This window comes from Varanus komodoensis, unplaced genomic scaffold (assembly GCF_004798865.1).
Source record: "Varanus komodoensis strain SLA01 unplaced genomic scaffold, ASM479886v1 scaffold1, whole genome shotgun sequence".
NCBI lineage: Eukaryota > Metazoa > Chordata > Lepidosauria > Squamata > Varanidae > Varanus > Varanus komodoensis.
Window position 1 is genome coordinate 82370518 of NW_025335268.1, and position 20855 is coordinate 82391372.

Here is a 20855-nt window from a genome sequence, read left to right on the forward strand (position 1 = left end):
ATTATTATTATTAGAACATTTCTATGCCGCCCCTTGCCAAAGCCTCGGGGTGGCTTACAACACAATAAAATACAATACAATATAAAAATAACAATATAAAATTAAAATTAATAATATAAAATAAATAAAAAATATAAACGATATAAAAGAAGTTATAAAAGAAAAGTTAAAAGAAAAGAAAAGAAAAGAAAAGAAAAGAAAAGAAAAGAAGTCGCCCTGGCCAGATAAATAAGTAAATACTGTTAACAATTAAAATGACATTTAAATAAAAAGGTCTTCACCTGGTGCCGAAAAACAAATAACGATATTAAGCAGTATAGAAGTAATCCAATTATTTATTAATTAATAAAATCAATGAAAGTTATATTAAAAAATGCACAATAGTCAAACAATGGCTTGTAGAATATGTATAGTAGTAGTAAAGAGTGCATAGAAAAATGCATGCGTTCGAAGCAGTGCAGTCAAAAATGTACGTATGTATGAATAAATTTCTCAAAGCCTGTTTGATATTGGAAAAATGATAAACCAAGAAAAAGTGGTGTTGATGGATTTGTCTATCCCTATGCCACATGGCATCAAACTCAGATTGGTATTGCGGCAGCTTATTTAATATGGCTACACATATTAAACAGCCCCAACTGCATATGGGTATTTGTTTAAAGGCCTCTGCTAAAACGTGTAAGCTGCATATATGTCAGAAAGATTTGTGGCTTAATTGTACCAGCAGAGGATGCTGTTCTCCTTCAGGAGAGCTTTCATTGCCTAAACTTGTAGCAATGCAATGCAATGCAGAGCAATTCAAAGCAATACTGCAACTGTAAACAGCCTGGTGATTTGAAAGGAGGTAAGGGCTTTGTCTCCCTTTAGACCCATGCTTCTCTATGCAGAGTATTGCATGCACTGAACCAAGTGTTGCTTGAGCAAAGCACTGTATGACAACCAGAGCATCCAAAGCTCCAACACACACACACAGTGCAATAAAATGTTGAGGTCCTCTGAAGGATAGTCTTCTGCCTTTAAAAAAATTATAATTGTTTTTCCTGGCTTGTTTTTTAATGTATGCTACTTTCCCATGGGAACAATAATTTAAGATCAGTGATCTATATCCAAGCCTCCTTACAACAGGAGCCTTGTTATCAATTCACATGAAAACAAAATATCATGATCCAAGCAACTTCTGAGAAAGTTCAAGCACACAGTCTGGAATCTACTTTTGATATCACTGTCTTCTAATTAGTAATAAACTAACTGACTTGAAATGTTTTCAGTAGCAGCCTTTCATTCTCAAGCATATTCTAAAATTGTTTGGAAAGAAGGTCAATGGTACAATCCTATACATGTCTACTCAAATGTAAGTCAATAAACTTAATGGAGTTTAATCCAGCTAAATGTGTAGATCAGGAATAGATAACATGGTACCTGGAAGCAGCCCAGATCTTGGTGCTCAGCAACACACCCTATCCCTCCCAAATTGAGTTTTAAAAATATGTTTATGGTTTCTTATTGCTAGCTGGGATTGTTTCAAAGATAAATTGTTTCTACTGAATGACTCTGGTTATTCATTCTTTGGGGCTAGCCATGCTCATCCATTGGAGACATTGTCTGGATGTGCCCAGGACAGTTTCTCACATGTCCCAATGTGCACACAGGTCCTATAGGTTGTCCACCCTGGTGTATAGGACTGGGACCCAAGGGAGGAATCCTATACTTGCCCGAAAGCCAGCTAAAGGACCTTAGGAATTGGCTTCCGCTGATCGAACAAGTCTTCTGCACAAGCCTTTGTGCAAAAAGCAGCAAGCTTCACTGGGTGCTCTGGAAGTGTTCTACCTGCAGAAGAAGGGAAAATGGGGTCCATCAGAAGTGGGCACTGATATTCTGCCTCCAAACATTTCCCCCAGTGTGCCCATAGCAAACCGGCAGGGCTGCAACTAGAATCCCATGCCTTCCACATGCACATCCACACAACCCTAGGATAGTTCTGCAAGGCTGAAATATTTACTTATTCAAGAGTAAGTCCCATTGAACTAGACATGCAAAAGATCACAGTGAAAACTGCTTTGCTTCTATTTTTAAAGTTTTCCTAGCATGGCAGTGAGTTATTCCAATTGTTAATCTGTGAACCCATTTTTTATCATCAGCTGATGTTTCTCAGCTGGCACTGTGCTGAGAGTAGGACTACAGTGAACACTAATATGCTGTAAGCAAAGCTGATAATTAGCTCTCCTGAGAAAAAAGCATTTTCATCAAGGAATAGTGGCACTCAGGTTCCAAAAGGAAGGAGGAAGAAAAGTAAAATGTTCTTTCATGAATCCACTGCGATAAAGGTAAATGCTGCAATTGGCACATTTGTTAAATCAACATGCGTTCCAAAAACGAATGAAAAACTGCTTCATGTTTTTATTTTCTGTACCTATTTTCAGACATGTAACCTTTCTGCCTTGATGTAACAGGATTTAAAAGAGGGTTCAGTATGACAATGTAATGGTTGGTTGAGATACAGGAAAGCAAGAGGATTATTCTGAAAGCTGTATTTTTAAAATTTCTTCTTTTGAATGAATTTCTCATAGCTTAACATTTATTTTAAAAGAACACCTTTGTTTATAGAGAGGCATTTTACCTCAACAGACACACAAGGTTGCCTTACATTTCCAAACATGGTTGTTTATTTTCCTGAGATGTGGGGGAAGCATCTGATCTGGTCTGATCCTCTACATATAACAACTGCTTGGCATGCAGGAATAGGCACACTTAGGTTTGTTTTATTTTCTCCAGCACAGAGATCACTTGTTAATGTCAAGGAATCAAACAGTTTTTAAAGTCATAGGAGCAGGAACATGAAAATGCAGTTGCTGAACTTGGTTGTATGCACAGGTAACTAATATCTAATATGAGAGCTGTGAAAAAACCTGCTTTATTATCAGTAGAGTCATTGATGGTATCAGTTGACAGCAGCTTTTTCCAGCCTGGTGCCGTCACACCCATCACTCCTAAAAGTCAAGGATGGTGGGGAACAGTAGTCCTGAAAATCAGGGTGGCATCAGGTTGGACAAGGCAGGTCTGGAAGGCAGGTCTAATCTGGGTCTAGCTTCGTCTAGCCAATGCATGGATGGGAGCAAAGGGATCAAGATCTCTACCCTTTTCCCTAGCTTTCTTCCATGTCAAATAGAACATGGGTAGATGTGGTGTTCATAAAGACCATCGTATACATATAGGCTTTTTCCACCAGCAGAAATCCTGATCACCCTGATGGTCTTTTGACTATGGAAAGATGTGTGTAGCATCAGTTTCCTCATGGGGATTGGGAGTCCCTATCCCAGCCCTTTCCAGATATAAGTTTAAAAGAGAGTAGTAGTGGCAGGAAGGGTAATTTGCAAGTACTCTCTGTACTTTTTGCAAATGTTCCCATTGAACACTCACAGAAAGTTCCCACCTTTGCAAATGTTTGTCAGGAATGTTCACAAAGACTCAATGACCCTTTGGGGTGAGTAACAGGATGTTTGTCCAGGCCTAGGAACAGGGTATCAATGACAGGGCCCCTCCAATGGTGGAAGGATGGCCAATGGCATGGCCCTCTATTCATGCTCTGTATACGCATTTGAATTGCCCTTCTATTCATTTCTTCATCCACATTGTTAAGATCCAATGTCTAAGGGTAAAGACAGCGGAATAAGCAAAAAAGCAAGGGTGGGAGAGCTGCATGTCTGGGATTGAAACCATGCAATACCTTGAATAAGGCCCAATCCAGACACTTCCTCAAATGGCAACAATAATTTCCTGCCAGAAGTCCTCTGAATACGTTGGATTACAACTCTTATTGTCACCAGTCACCAAAGGGCATGCTTATTTATTTAATTATGTTTTATACCACCCACTGGCTGAGGGAGGCTCTCTGGGTGGTTAAGAAAAGTTAAAAATAGGCACACGTGTTCATTTAAAAGACAAACCATAATTACAATTGCTATGATTCAGCATAGAAGCGTGTTGCCTGATAATGAAAGGTTTTGTGATCTCACACATCTGGGGGAGTCCTGATAGGGGAAGGCTGCAGTAGAGGATTGAGGTGAACTCTGCACCATGCCAATTGTAATATGTACAACACGAGCATGCTATATGGTTGCCCAGCGGGTGTCATTTTCATATTGTGCAAATCTGACCCTTGCACAGGCCCACTTGTGTGGAGCAACTGCTACACACCTGCTTGGTGGCATGCAAAGTAAGATCCTGCTTTTTGACCATGCAAAGACTCACTACAGGGATAAGTATCTGAGGATGCAGTGATAGGTTGCTATCTAGAGAGTAAAGCTGGTTGATGGTTGTCATGTAACTGCAATGTTCAAACATCCACTGGGTATGGAAAGGACAGGAATCAAAAGATACCTCTGAGTTACTTGGCTTCCATTCAGTTCAGCAAGTATGCTCTTATACGATGAAAAGTCAGAACTACTGTTTTACCAGTTGCACCAAACTGAGGTCCAGTTTGAATAAGATACAAGCCTTATTTAGGCTTAGGAAAGTGGGTACCCTAGAGGAAGGGAGTACCCAACCCACTACTTGCATGCATCCATCATCCTCTAGAACTCGCAGACAGCTTTCTGGATGGGAGGTGGGCAAGTGAGTGAGTTAACTTTTTCTTTTGACTGTCACATTTGTGTCCATTCTGCCAAGAAGCTCAGGGTAGACTCATTTTATCCTATGAGAAAGATGATCTGAAAGTTGCAGCTTCTCCACTACTGAAGAACAAGATTGGCTCAAGAATGGAGGCATCCTTGGCAAAATGCCATTTCAGGGTCCCCTCCAGGGTCTGTAAACTTTCCTGGTGACATCTTTAGGCAATCCTAGCTATACGTGTGGCACTGTGAGAAATTCAAATGAGGACTCCCCATATGTAGTCGCCTGACATGCTGGACCAACCTAGGTTCTGGGTCTCCAGCCTCTGCTGGAGGCGCAAAATTGATTTGGCCAGTTTAGTTGAAGAACCATGGCAAAGGCTTTACCCACTGAAACTCTCCTTTCTGTGCAAGTATGAGAGGACATAATACCTGTGTTTCATATAGCATATTGCAAGAACAATACACTGCCAGTTTCTCTAGCATCCATGCTTCAGTATAACATTTCCCTGAGTCAATCACTCTGTTGGCTTCCTGAACTGCGCTAATTCCTGTTGCCTTACCCAGTGGGTTGGTAGACTTGAATTCAGACACTAAGATATGGCTCATCTGTTAAATATATAGTTGGGGCCTCCAGACTTTGAAACAACATTCCCTTTATCTCCCAGTCATTACGTCTGCAGGCAAAAAACAGTTCAGTTGTCCTAAACTCTCTTATCACCATTTCTGAATAATTTTGGTATCAGATGCCTTTGAATAATGTCACCTTACACCTGACCAGGGGGTGCCTCAGAAAACAAATCCCTATAGCTATAGCAACAAGAGAACTATCAGATTACTTCACCCTCCTCCTACTCCATGCTTCTGTTGTGGGAAAATGGAAATGCCTATGAACTGTCAGCTAAGATAGAACTCTGCTTCTGATATACCCAGATGTGCTAACAAGAAAAAGCACCTCCTCACTGAAAGGATTAGAATTTTGAAAGCTAATTTTGGTGTGCACATGCACACATATAGGTGAATAGCAGAAAGAAAATCACTGGATTAGGTGGTAGAAGAATGAAAAGTGACCCTTAAAAGTTAAGGGAAAAGAACTCAGACTTTGAAGGAAAACATTACATTGAATATCTGACAAACCTGATCATTATATTGTCCAATTCCTTACAAAGCATTGTGAACCAATGTCTCTCAGCATATCCTGCAGTAGGGATGGGTGAGAATTTCATTTGGGGGCATGTATAAGAACCTGCAGATTTTCACACATTTCTTCATAAAAAGTACGTAGAGAACTTGAGGTGTAAGAGGTTTGAAAGTAGGAGACAGTGCAATTGACAGATTTATCCATCCAGGCAGTGAGCTTTCAATGATTAACTTTTCAAAATCTGGCATTTGATGCCTGGTATGTATCAGTACATGTGTGATGCTGAATTAACACCTCTGTCATTACTTGATTTCTGAAAAGTGCCTTGATTTTACCTGGCTTGCAAGCAAAACCAGTCCTATCCCTGATGGAAATACCCAAACCTGTTGCATTAGACTAGTATAGGTGGGGAAAATTTCATTCTGTTCATTTTTCAGTAATGGAATTAGCAAATTTCTGTATAAACAGGATGGGAAGAACCTGAGATTACAAATATTAAAATGTGAGAGAAATTAGTATCAACAGTAATTTGATACTAATAAGGCAGTTTACTACCTTTTGCAGGTAGTAAACTGCAAAAGTTGATTACAAATTATCTGAAGAAGCATTTACTTTTGTTTGTTCTGAATTTGTTACCAATCAATGTACGTTTTTTGCTGAATGGGAAGATACTTATCTTCCTCTTGAACTTCACCTATGATTCTTTTGGCTGTGGGATGGGAACATTTTCTGTCCAAAGTCCAGATTAATTTTGGAGAAGTTCTCAGGGGGTGTATTCAAGTCACAGGCGGCACCAAAGAGGCAAGCCCAAAGCAGCCAAATTAGCATATTTTATCTGAAATGTTGGCTTGTGTAACCCTTAGTTAAAACAAAGGTTAAAATAAACATTTATATTGAACTAAAAGATTAGCCACATTACCCATCTGAGATAAAAAAAAGACCAATCTGCTTGCTCTGTGACCAGAGCAGTGAGCCTGAGATGGCTCCGTCATGTGTCAGTAAGTCCATCCCAAGGCTTTTTGGCTTGGCACTTAGCTCCTGCATCTGGTTTTCTTCACACTATTCTGGCCAGAGCATTCACTTCCAGGTGAGCCTTCCCAAGCATCACAGTAAAACATTTCCTAAGCCCCCTCTTGTTTCTCTGGAGGTCATCCTGTTACTCACTGAACATTTCCGTGGTAGGCCCAATGAAGTGAATAATGTGACAACTGTGGTCATAACACCATGCGGATGAGAAGACAAACAGTATCTGGGTGTTGAGGCAGTTGAGGTGAAGGAGCAGAAAGCATTTATTTCAAATAAATTATGGGCATCCAAAGCTGTTCAGCTCAGCCTACAAATGGAGCTAGCAGGACGGTGCCCAGAGAAATCTGTGACACCTTATTATCCATTCTATGATGCTATGCAAGCATGAACTTATTTCAGCCTTCTCTGACCTGCCTGATGATGATGATGGAGCTCCTTATCACTGACTGTGCTGCTTGCAGCTGATGGGAAATGAAGTCTTAAATATCTGAAGAACATCATGTGGGGGGCAACAAAAATTATCCAGGGTTTGGAAGCACTGCCTATGAGAAAATATTGAGAGAACTGGGCATGTTCAGCCTCAGGAAGAGAAGACTGAGGGGGGATATGACAGCACCTCAAAGGCTGTCACAAAGAGGAAGTACAAGATCTCTCCTCATTCATTCCAGAGTGTAGGACATGGAATAAGGGATTTAAAGTAAAAGAAACTAGATTTAGACTAGGCACCAGGAATAATTTCCTGTTAGAGCAGTACGACAGTTAAGCCTATTACTTGGGGAAGTTGTAGACTCTCCTTCACTAGAGATCTTCAAAAAGCATTTGGACAGTAATCTAAATGGGATGGTGTAATTTAGTGGCCTGCTATAGCAGGGGGTTGGGCCCAGTGGTCTCTGGCCCCTTACACCTCTACCATTCTATGATTCTGTGATGGGGAAGGCTGATCTTTCTCATTATAAACTCAGGCACTCGACTATAGGGTGGTTGTTCCACTCCAGCCAGAGCATCAGCAGATGGTGGTGACACATGCCAGTGTGGGAGACTGGGAGGGAGTGGGTGGGAATGCAAAGTTAACTATCAGGATCAGCTTCCAATTTGGATGTAACTATGGCATGCTGTGTTGCGTGTTGTTCCTGGAGTGACACTGTGCTGGTAGCAGGTCATGAAAATGCATGCTCCACTTCCTTCTCCATTTATGCCTCTCATCTGCCTGTCTTCCTAGTCTAGCACCAGAAGCTGCCAAGCTATCACTAGTGCCCTCAGTGAATAGTCATTTTCTACTATTCAGTAAATGTTGATCGAGATTTCAAGTGTCAGCTGAGAATATCTGAGATGTAGCAGGTGGAACAAACATGTTTTCTACCACTGCTGAATGTAGGACCAAATGTATGGTTCACAATATGGAAGGGAATCTCTGTGAAACATTAGATGATTTTCCTGATGGTATGAGCCATGCAATATAGAACAGAGTTCTCAGAACGTAATGAATTCTCCTCTTTTGCAAGGTTTTAGACTGAACCTGTGTGGTCACCTGGCAGGGATTCTATAATTTCTGAATTCTTGTAACAGCCATGAATTGAACTAGATATTCTTTGAGGTCATTTGAGTACTGGCATTTTTATACTGATAAGACTCAGGTGAGTGTCTATTTCCAGTCTGTGTTAGCTTATGTTCACATAAACATCCTATTTCCACATTCATTTGCAATTTAAACAATCAAACCTCCACTCATTTACATTTAAATATAAATTTTAAGTATTTATGCTCACAGTGCATATCTCTAAACAGCCTTTGTCTCAAAAGGAAGCATTTAATTTTTTAATGTTGAAAATTGTGTTAGAACTTTCAGGAAGTATAATAGCTGATGGATTAATGAGACCTGATCCAAACATTATTCCAGGAGGTACAAATAGGTGAGTTTGTGCTGGATTTTTAAAAGACAGATTCTTCAAGATTCCCTAAATGCAGCTTCTAATTTCCTTGTTGAGAAGCAGGGGTCTGTATATGAAAACTCTGTAAGAGATCCAAAGATTCCTCAATTTAGAAGCAAAGGGTAAAAGGCCTCTATTTTGAGGTCAGGTGTTGCACTGGGCCTTTGCATCCAGATAATTTGGAGGACCAGCACCAAAATCCTTCAGTCTCAGAGCTTGGACACCAACAGCTAGGCCCCTGCCCCACTCCACTTGCAACCAGTGTGAAAAAAAGCAGAATCAGTTGCCCTTCATGAGGTTGCAACTGGGTCTTGAAGGGACAAAAGGGAGACTGGGTCTAAGGACAATGGTATCCTAGTCTCCTTCCCTCCCTTGCCAGATGCTTTATCTAGGTTTCCCTGTAACCTACCCGGCCAAGAGACCCAATGCAGTGTTTTGGACCAATTAAAGTGTCTGAACACAGTCCCATGGACAGCATTTTAGAATAGTCCAAATTGGATATACTATGGCATGCATTACCCTTAAGCATCTCCAGAAGCAGACAGTTGGTACACCAGCCCCAGATATGAAAACACATTCCTGGCAATGACCCAAGTTGGGCTTCCAGGTTCAGGGCTGAAGCCTGAGCCTTCAAGAGGAATGTGACCACCATCCAACACAGGGTGGAGCTGAATCACTATTCTATGATCTGCCTTTTGACCAACCAGATTTAACTTTATTTCATTCTCTTAATTGTGTTCTCAACACCACTTAAAAACATTAGTTTCAATGTACTATTCACTAGAGGTAAGAGTGTTCATTGATAAGAAAATCTATTATGGGGGGGGGCTTAAAAATTCTAGAGGGAACTCAGCAAATAGTTTAACTTAAGAACTACTCTGATTACTAAACTCTCAGTAATTTGAAGCAGAAGATCAAATCCTTGCTTGGTCTCAGGGTGGATATTCCACCTAGTCAATTAATTTGCAGGTTGAAGACATTCAACTTTTAACTCTCTGGGGATGCCAGGCACTCTAACACTACACTGAAGAGGGATGACAGCTTTCCAAAATACGCATGCTGACGTCAGAAGCATTTGTGTTGCTAAGAGAAAGAATGAGCATGGCTTGGGAAAAGCATGCTGCTTCAACAGATCCATTTGAGTTGGCAGCCAAATCTGGCTAAAGAGCATGGAAGGAGTTCACAGCAATACACACCAGTCTGTTACATCAGCCTAGGTTACATGAGCTAGCAACTACTGAAGTTTGCTGGCAATGATGTCAGAAAATATGCTAATCCTCTCATTCATGCTACTGCTGATGAAGTTGCTGCTGATGGCTATAGTCATCCATTGCTTGGACAATACAGGAGGGTACATATGAACAAAGAGTAATAATCTACAGATCTTGAAGGTTATTTAACAAAAAAGAAGGAATTTCCAGATCACCTATTTTTAATCAGCAAATGTTCTGGGTTTTGATGCTCCATTAACTTGTAAGAAGTGATCATTAGATAGACCTTGGATTATTTTGTCTGATCACACCATTTTACCATTACAATACCATTATGGTTCACAGAGCAGTAGACATTCTATTGCTATTTTACCACTTTCCCTTGGACATTTTCTAAAAAGCCACAAATTATCCTGTGCTTCATACTTGTTATACACTAATGTTGAAAAGCACTATATACTGCACTTTCAATAACTGGAAAAGGAGCAAAATACAGTCCACCAGCTATACAATTAATTGAGATACTGAGGTTTCATGTGGAACTTGAAACTATAATCTTATGTATACATACCCAGGAGTAAGTCACATTGAATTTGATAGGTAGTCTGAGAAAGCAGAGCTGGATTTCACTGGACAAAGCATTTTTGGGCAACTACAAGAGCATCATATAACATGATAGTCACTTTTTCCCTCTCTCCCTCCTCACCCTAAGGGATGGGTAGCACTTCCAGTTTCAGTTTTCTCTATTTCTCAATTCTCTACTCTTAACATAAAGCAATTTTTTCTAATATAATATATAGACCCTTTTGCAAACAATTTATCTGTAATATAATGTTGTTTGTGATTCCTCCCCACGTACATTAATATACATATTTTTGTGTGCACTTTCCCCTAATACACACATTTCTGTATGAATGTTTTGTTCAGAAAACAACACTGCAAAATTTTAAGAAGTACAAATATCCCAGGCAAAAGATAACTGCATTCCAGCTGACAGCTTGATCTGTGAAGTGTAAATTTGATACTTATCAAAATGCAAACTGAGCAAGATACTTATTCATTCTTATTACCCAAGAGAAGTATCAGCAGGCTCAGTGAAACCTCATGTTTTGCAGTAGTACAACAAATCTTTAGAGAAACCTAAATGCAAATTCATTATCAGTGGGGTGATAGATGGAAACATGAAAGGATGGAGAATACAATGGAATATCCTGAACAGGAATCCTCTGCAGCATGACTATGTTTTGTTGAAAAATCCATTGTATATAACAAAGGACACAGGAATAGTTCCTCACATACATGCACAAACAATTCCCTGCTAAGTCATGAAAGATGGCACAGGCTGATAAGGTTAGAAGAATCAAGAGAATATGTACTGCTTCCTGGTTAGTAAATTTAGGATGAGCCACACTTAAGTACATAATTATAATACTTACATTCCTGAATAGATTAGGAGACAGCAAAAATTGTGCCTTTTAATTTGATTGGGATCTGTGGAGCCACCAAATAGAAGTAGAAGTTGAACTGTCCTTTGATTTCCCTTTATGAATACACATCCACGAAATTCCTGTTGATCAGCAACCCAGGTAACTCCTTGTCAAGTGGTACTGCGTGACAACAGAGCCATGACAGGTTTGCCATGTAGAGTGCTCCAGGCAGTCAAATCACAGAGACAGCTTCGATGAATGTGTTCCTATAACCCACAAGTGCAAGCAGACATGTCACATCCATGCTTTAACTTTTTACAAATCCTTCACATTTACACATATTGTAGGAGTACACCTAAACATGTAACATGCAAAGAACTTCTTAGACTACCTTTAATTTGCAGACATGGTAAGCCAAGCTGCTGCAGATTAAGGTACACTGTGCCTCCCCATCATCTCCCTTCCATCTCCTTATCTGCCCTTGATCCCTAGGTTTTCCCCTCCCCATTACCACTTATCAGCTGAGTGAGGGAATAGGCATGAGTCTTGGTGTCTACTCATAAGCCTTGGTGACCTTGGCAGAGGCAGCTAGTTCATGAGCAAGTCAGCCCTGCTGAGATTGGCAGCTGCACTATCCCACCATGCAGAGCATGGGTCCACCCATCAAGCACCACAGCTGCTGAGCTATACTCTGATCAACTCTTCAGTAGACTAAGCACAGCCCCTGTGGTGACTTGCTGTTGGTAGCTGGTAACCCCAGATGTAGGAAGCAAAGCATAACTCAGTTCCTATCACACAGTAGCAGCATCAGATGGGAGCAGCTACAATCAATTCAGCAGCCTTACAAGTCAACCAAGCCAAGGTTCACCCTATATTGAGGCCACCAGCCAAGCCAATTGCAGCTCACCAAGTCCACTCCTCTGCTGTCCCAAGCAGAGGAAGTGTGAGATGGGAGGAAAGCTTTTAACGTGATGCTCAATTCTTTAAAGTGAAGTGTCATTTGGAAATTTTGGGACAGCTGCAAGTAGTGCTTGCCTTTCATTCACTTGGCTAGATGGCAGGGATTTCTTGTAGTCCTTGTCAGGAAATTTTATAATGATCAGGGCTTGAACAATATGACAAACCTAGGGATGGCCTATAAACCCATAATCTGGACTTATAAACCTGTCCAAATAAGCCATGAAGCAAACATACACGAACCCAGTCAGTGTTTGCAATCTAGCCATTTACAGAGTAGTCTAATGCATGATGACTTACAAGTATGTCCAGTCTGGAACAAAGGAACCATAGCGAGAGGGTGCTGGTGTGCTTCATGTTTCCATGTGGGCTTTTGAGAGACATCTGTTAGCAACTATGGTTTGTGGGACTCAATGGATCCAGCATGGCTCTTTTTAAGTTCTAGTGCAATGCAAGTGCCCTCTAAAGCAAAAAGACAACACTATTGGTTAGGGTTTAGACTACAATATTTGATTAAAATTCTCTCTCAACTGCAATCTAACCATATGCTTATTTTAATATCAGAGCCATTCCTCTGAATGCTGTATCTAAGGGAGGGTTGGAGGATGGCAGCAAGGATGAGAGACTTCTCAGCAGAAGTCCCCACGGAAGCCCACCTGACACCAACTCCATCTTCCTTTCAGCATCACATTAAGACATCCCTCTGTGCTGAAGCATTTAAAGATAAGCCAACAAATATGGAAAACAAAACAATGGCCCACAAATTGGATCCATTCAATATACATTCCAATTCTCAAGAAAGGAGATGCTAAGGAGAGTAGAAACTATAAGACCATATCATATCCCATGCAAGCAAAGTGATGCTCAGGTGTTGCAACAAAGAATTTTACCCTATATGGAATGAGAAATGCCTGATGTTCAAGCTGGACTTTGGGGAGAAAAAAGAGGTACTTAAGATAGCTTCATATTTGTTGGCTACTGGAGTACACCAAAGAATTTCAAAGGAAGATTTAGTGTATGCTTCATAGACCAAAGCCTTTGACTGTTTGGATCAGAGAAAGCTACAGATGTTTCTGAAAGAAATGGGTGGCCCTTGATGTATAACCTGCATCTTGCATGAGAAGCTACTGTTAAGACAGAATATGGAGAAACAAAATGATTTTCTTTATGCAAAGGCATTAGGAAAGGTTGTATTCTATCTCCCAGTTTGTTTCTATCTGTATGTGGAATATATCATAAGGGAAGCTGGATTAGGATCAAAGGAAGCAGGAAGAAAAATTGGTGGGAGATAAATCAATAGTTTAAGATATTCAAGCAATACTTTATTATGGGCAAAAAGCGGAAGCAAATTGAAATAACTCCTGATGAAAATCAAAGAAGAAAGCACAAAAGCAGGTTTGCTGCTGGACATTAAGAAAACAAAAATCATGACAACAGAAGTATTATATAATTTCACCAATGATGAAATTGAAATTGTACATACCTTGGCTCTGTCATCAATTGAAATAGAGACTGTAGCCAAGGAATTGGAAGACTTAAAAGGCTGCAATAAAGTATGAGAATGTTTCACTGGAGATCAAGGCCAAGATCATCCAAACTATTATATTTCCCATCACTATGTATGGATGTGAAAGCTGGAGAGCAAAGAAAGCTGATAGGAAGAAAACTGATGCATTAAACACACTGTGCTGGAGAAGAGTTTTGTGAACTGACAGAAAAACAAACAAAAAGTGGACTGACAAAAAGATGGACAAAATGAATCCAGAATTTTCTTGGAACCAAAAATGACAAACATGAAGCTGTCGTAGTTTGATCACTTCAGGAGAAGAAAAGATACAGATGAGAAGACAATAATGCTAAGAAAAGCTGGAGAGAGAAGAGGAAGTCAAATATGAGATGGAAGGTATATCAGAAGGCATTCACTCATAATATTGCCATAAATTGGGGTAGTTTGATGGCACAGAACAGCAAACAAAAAAACAAGGTTATCTAATGGTTGATAAGGAACATATGTCTGATGTTTTTAAAAGGTTTAGTTTGCATTAAGTACTGTTCTAGTTAATAAATTAGTTTTTAAAAGTTAAAACTTTGTTCGTACCAGCTATAAAAACCAAGTATATGCAGTTTAATGTGTGAATTAAATAGATATATTCATATCATACCTACATTAGATGATATGCAACAACAACAAGACTTCTGTGCAAAGTTAGATTTGTTCATTTTTGTCTTTTGAGGCAGCTTATGCCTCTAGTTCAGACAGATGTGTGAACATAATGTATGCAAGCAGAAGTGTACTGATGATATATTGATTTCATTACTTGTTGGTCCAATCCAGTGTTTCACATTCAGGTAAATTCAATTACATGAATGATACATTGTAGATATGCCTCTATTGGTTGTGCAGCCACAGTGTTTTGGCTTTATCATTCGCTTCTATATTGTTCATATGTGTCTTGTTTAAAATAACTAGGTTGTTGTTATTTTTTAAAAAGCAAGAGCAGCTGCCCAACATCCTATTATCAGCACTTAAATTCACTGAAATTAATTTTGAACTTGAGAGCAGTTCATTTCCTATGAGGACTGCCAATAAAGAAAAACAAAGTTCTAAGGTTCTGTTTTCGTTTTTTTCATAAAAAGATATTGAATTCAGAATGGAAATGCCCAGGTGGCTAGGAGGTTTTGGATAGAAAGGCAGTTCTCAGAAAAAGAACCTACATAAGGGAAAACACCTGACCAATAACCCATAATCCTTTCTCTTCCAATTTGTATAGTGTACTTCTTTCCAGTAACTGAGCCATGTGGCAGACACACTGCTGCTCAGCTAAACTTGCCAAGTTATATGATTTTTCTATCCTTTAAAAAAAAAAAGATAAAGAAAAGACCTCTGCACTAGACATCTTTATTCAAAGTGGGATTAATAGTCAATCTATGGAATAGAGTGGTCAGCTGTAAAAGACAAGTGTCCTTAATAGGTATTTTGGCAGATGTAGCTGAATCCTCCTTTTCTGCACAAGTATTGAAAGGACAGGAGCCCTGCCATCCTTTGCAGCTGGCTACCCTTTTCCAAAGTTTCAGAGCTACCCTTTTTAATCATTGTAGACTGAGATAGAGAACTTATTTAGAAATCAAACAATAGTACGGGAAGCACTACAACCATTGATTGTGGATTATTGATGGTCCTACCAAACTAGGTTAGAGACATGCTAGAACTGGAGTTGAATGGCATATATTGTAGGCCACTGAAGGAAGCAGTGGCCCTCCCTGCTCTCATTTGGCTTCACCCTGTAATGTTATTTGATAAGACAAAATATATGATGACTACATTCCTTGGCAGTTTTTCTTATTCTGCTTAATTCTCAGCTGCTTTTGGAGGAAGAGAAGAAAACTCCCTAAGAGATGATAAAGTTACACCATGTGCTTTGCTTCCTGAACAAACAGGGAAGAAGAGTAGGAGACTTGAGTGGCTGCCTATTCTGAGACGCACATTTGCTCCTTCATCATGTGTATTTGCAAGTTTGGTAGGTTAATGTAGTGCTTCCAAAATGCCCAAGTCCAGAGACGGCAATGAAAAGAACACAATTAATAAAAGACACTGCAGAAAACTAGATTCCTCATAAAACACACATAGAGACTATTTTCTGTGCACAGCAGAGGTGGTGAATGTGTGGACTTCCAGATGTTGTTGTACTCAGCTCCCATCAGCCCTAGACATCATGGCCCATGGTGAAGGATCATATGACTTGCAGTATAGCAATATCCTGAGGAAACATTTTCTAGTGTGTACCCTCTTGCTCAAAACGTTTAGACAAGTTTTCACAGAGAAGTTGCAGGATTCAGTGCTCTAATGAAGCAATTTCCATGTTCAACATGCTACAATGTGGAAACTACCAAGCGGTGTTCCAGTGGGCCAGCCATACCCCTTCTCAGAATACTCCATTCTATCCTCTCCTTGCCTCCATTTTCCACCTCCCCTTTCACAACAGATATTCAACATTATGCAGTCATTGTACGTGTTTAGTTCTCACTGGGTTGCTTGGGGAATATTTTACATTCACACTTTTCGAAACCTCAAGGTTCTCCTGAGCATGCTGATACAACCCTCATGTTGGCACACAGCAGCTGAGTTTGTTATTAGAAGAATGATTACTCTTTTTCAAATTAGAAAAGAGAAACTTGCAAAGCCTTTAGCAACTTTAGTGAGCATACACCTCCTCAAAGAACTAAAAAAATGTGGGCGGGGGGAGACTGCAGATGGCCATGTCAAGCTTTTCGGGTGTGCATGGCATGTTTTTGTACTAGTAAGCAATGCAAGAAGCAAATTTGAAGCCTGGTAGAGTTCAGAAAATACTGAAAGTGTTTTTCTGGTATAAGTCCAACTGAAATAGCTGACAGTAGAAACACAGAACTACTTTTCAGGTCATCAAAGAGGTGACGAAAAGGCAGTCCCTTGTGCTTAATTTTATTCCTTTCATAATTTCTTCTTTTCAGTAGATGTATCATATGCTTTAAACATACAAAAGTAAATCATATCAATGGATTCCCTTTTGTATGGCAACTGTGTGTGTATTTTGTGAACCTCTTTTAGCAAAATGTAGCACAAAGAATGTGGTATGAAAAGAAACCAAGACTTGCAGTACTAGCATTGCATTCTGAGGCCTAAATTAGGAACAAAACAGAGGGAATGCAACCTGATTCAATCAACCTTTCTCATCATAGGAGTTTTGATTAGCACACTGTGTCTTCAACTAAGCCCATAAGGCCTCTCCCAAGCACATCACTGGAAAACGGATTGGTATTACAGTGCTTTCAAAACATTCATCTATCCATTGGATTTCATAGCTAAATGAATCAGCCATCAATCAAACATAACATAAGTAAAGAATCTAGGGATAATGCTGCCCAAATCTCCCATCTTGCTCACATGAACTGAAAACATTGGTTGCTCTTTCCTGGGAATGAAGAAAAGGGGAAAGCAGATGCAGAAACTGAGAGAGGAATGCAACCTGAGTTCAAATCTATGAGAGCTGATGGAGCACGAGTGGGAACTCTGACAGTATAGAAGTTCGTTAATAACTGACTGATGAAAATGATAACTCTGGAAATGCGGGTAGCACCAAACAACCATGTTCAGGCTCTGGAGCAAAAAGAATTAAAATCCATCACTGCCTCTAAGAGCAAACTCAGGTGTTGTGTGCCAACAGGACTTTGGCTTGAATAGGGCTACTGAGAAACAAAAAGGACATGCCAAAAAGAACAAAAAAGGAAAGGAAAGGAGATGAGATGAGAAAAGAGGAGCCCCTTTTAGGAAACAGGATACATTGTAGCAATTGGTTGCAGCTCCCACTTGTACAATTCTACATCTGAAGTAGGAACAAAATCCAAATATTGCCATTGGAGCTCAGTGATATTATCTGCTTAGGCTCTAATGGGAATTATAACTTGCCCTCTTTTATCTACCTTGTTAAATTACATGGATTGTTCCCTCTAAGCATTATGGTTTTTCTGGCACCCACCATCATTAGTTTACATGCTGCTAGCACCAGAATGTCTTCAGCACTTACCCTGACCTCATCTTGATCCGAGCTGCTACTGATCTACATTCTCATTACATCAAGAGAAATTTTGCAATAGCTCAGGAACATTTTAAAGACAAATATAACTATCAAGCTTTTTAAAAAGAAAAGAGGGAAAAGTCAACGATACAGAGTGCAGCTAATTGTGGTGATTAAGTTGCCTTTTGTGCAGATCAATCTGCATCACTGAAAAAAAATATACACTAAGTGTTCACTTTCAATATATTTGGATTCTCAAAAAGCCAATGTTTAAATGCACCTAGAAAAATACTTTCAAGTGCCTTAGGCATTTGATGAAGTAATCCTTGCAGTTTGCCAAGCCATGATACATGAAACTCATTGGCTGGATTGTTGCCAATCTCAGGCTGAACTCATTTAACTTTTGCCTTCAGGGGTAGGAGGTGAATATGCATGTATAAATCTTGTGAACATACAAAGCGATGCAATGATTTCAAGCTTACCCATGATGCAAACAATCTTCTTTAAACTGCCTTATTTTAGAACTGCAAATGTTACTGCTTTTCATTTTACAAATATGCATTCAAAAGAAGCAACAGCGAAAACAAACAATCCACCTAATTTCAACCACTAGAACTTCCTCTGTGGGCAAATGAGGAAAAACAACACAGAAAGAGAGAGAAGGAGAGAGGGCAGCGATAGTTCAGGCATAGACCACCCACTTAAACTAGTTAAAGACATGGTGAATTTCAATGCATGCAGGCCACCCCTTTAAATGCTCAAGCTGTGGCAGGTAATTATCATGGCTTACCGTGATTTATGCAAGGGTTAAACAATCAGCCCATGGGTTCTGTAAATATTGCATCACCGTTGCACAATCCACCCTCACCATGTTTGCATGATGCAATAAGCTACAGCCACTACCCACTGTAGTCTGAATATTCAAAATGGTAGCCAACACATGCTGCAATCTACCATGGGTTAAACAAGCTATGGTGGGCTGTAACACTCATGTGAACTAATCCAATATGTCAAGCCATGATTTCATCCAGGGACTGCTAATGTGTGGCCATCCAGATGGTTTGCTCTAAACGTTCCATCAGCCCTAGCTAAAATAACCAGCAATGAGGAATGATAGGAATTGTGACCCTCCAGTTAGGGCTGGTGGGAGTTGTAAGACAAAATATGTAGGTGACCAGATCCCTGCTTTAGCCCTATGGAAGAATGGTCAGTAATCTCTGGCTTACACAGCCATCTCTCCCTCCTTGTCTTATACGTCCTTTCTGTGGAGTTCAAACTTGCCTTTCAGTGAAGACATTGCAGCCATACTCCAGAATGTGTACTCCACACAAAGTATATTAGGCGTAATTCCATTTTTGTTTTAATCCCTAAGAATGGAACATGCATCCAAATATTACAATGAGACAAACAAATCATACTTGCCCATTTTGTAATTGCCACCCAAACAGCATGTTGCTAACAGGCAGCTTTTAAGCAAATTTAATATATAATAAATAAAATGATTCAGCTAAATGGTTTTCCTGAAACTGTTGTGTGTTCATAGCTCACCTGGAAAGGAGATAATCCAGTTTATGTAGATTGTCTCCAAACAGATGTATGTTGTTGTTGTTAGTTGCAAAGTCGTGTCTGACCCATCATGACCCCATGGACAACACTCCTCCAGGCCCTCCCCTCCACCATCTCCCGGAGTCCACCCAAGCTCACACCAACTGCCTCAGTGACTCCATCTAGCCACCCCATCCTCTGCCATCCCCTTCTTCTTTTGCCATCTATTGTTCCCAGCATTAGGCTCTTCTCCAGTGAGTCCTTCCTTCTCATTAGGTAGTCAAAGTATTTGAGTTTCATCTTCAGGATCTGGCCTTCTAAAGAGCAGTCAGGGTTGATCTCCTCTAGGACTGACCAGTTTGATTGCCTTGCTGTCCAAGGGACTCACAGGAGTCTCCTTCAGCACCACAATTCAAAGGCCTCAGTCCTTTTGCGCTCAGCCTTCCTTATGGTCCAGCTTTCACAGTCATACATTGCAACTGGGAAAACCATAGCCTTGACTATACGCACTTTTGTTGGCAGGGTGATGTCTCTGCTTTTTAGTATGCTGTCTAGATTTTCCATAGCTTTTCTCCCCAGGAGCAAGCGTCTTTTAATTTCCTGACTGCAGTCCCCATCTGTGGTGATCTTGGAGCCCAGGAAAATAAAATCTGACACTGCCTCCATTTCTTCCCCATCTATTTGCCAGGAAGTGAGAGGACTGGATGCCATGATCTTAGTTTTCTTAATGTTGAGTTTCAAGCCAACTTTCGCACTCTCCTCCTTCACCTGCATCAAGAGGCTCTTTAGTTCTTCTTCACTATCTGCCATGAGAGTGGTATCATCTGCATATCTGAGGTTGTTGATATTTCTCCTGGCATCTTAATTCCAACTGGTGATTCATCTAGCTCCACCTTTCTCATGATGTGTTCTGCATATAAGTTAAATAGGCAGGGAGACAGTATACAGCCTTGCCGAACTCCTTTCTCAATTTTGAACCAATCAGTGGTTCCGTGTCCAGTTCTCACTTTTGCTTCTTGACCCACATACAGGTTTCTCAAGAGACAACTAAGATGGTCTGGTATTCCCATCTTTTTAAGAACTTGCCACAATTTGTTGTGATACACACACTCAAAGGCTTTAGCATAGTCAATGAAGCAGAAGTAGATGTTTTTCTGGAACTCCCTAGCTTTCTCCATGATCCAGCGTATGTTGGCAATTTGATCTCTAGTTCCTCTCCCTCTTCGAAATCCTGCCTGTACTTCTGGTAGTTCTCGGTCCACATACTGCAGGAGCCTAGCTTGTAGGATTTTGAGCATAACTTTGCTAGCATGTGAAATGAGTGCAATAGTGTGGTAGTTTGAACATTCTTTGGCATTGCCCTTCTTTGGGATGGGAATGTAAACTGACCTTTTCCAATCCTGTGGCCACTGTTGAGTTTTCCAAATTTGCTGGCACATTGAGTGTAGCACTTTTACTGCA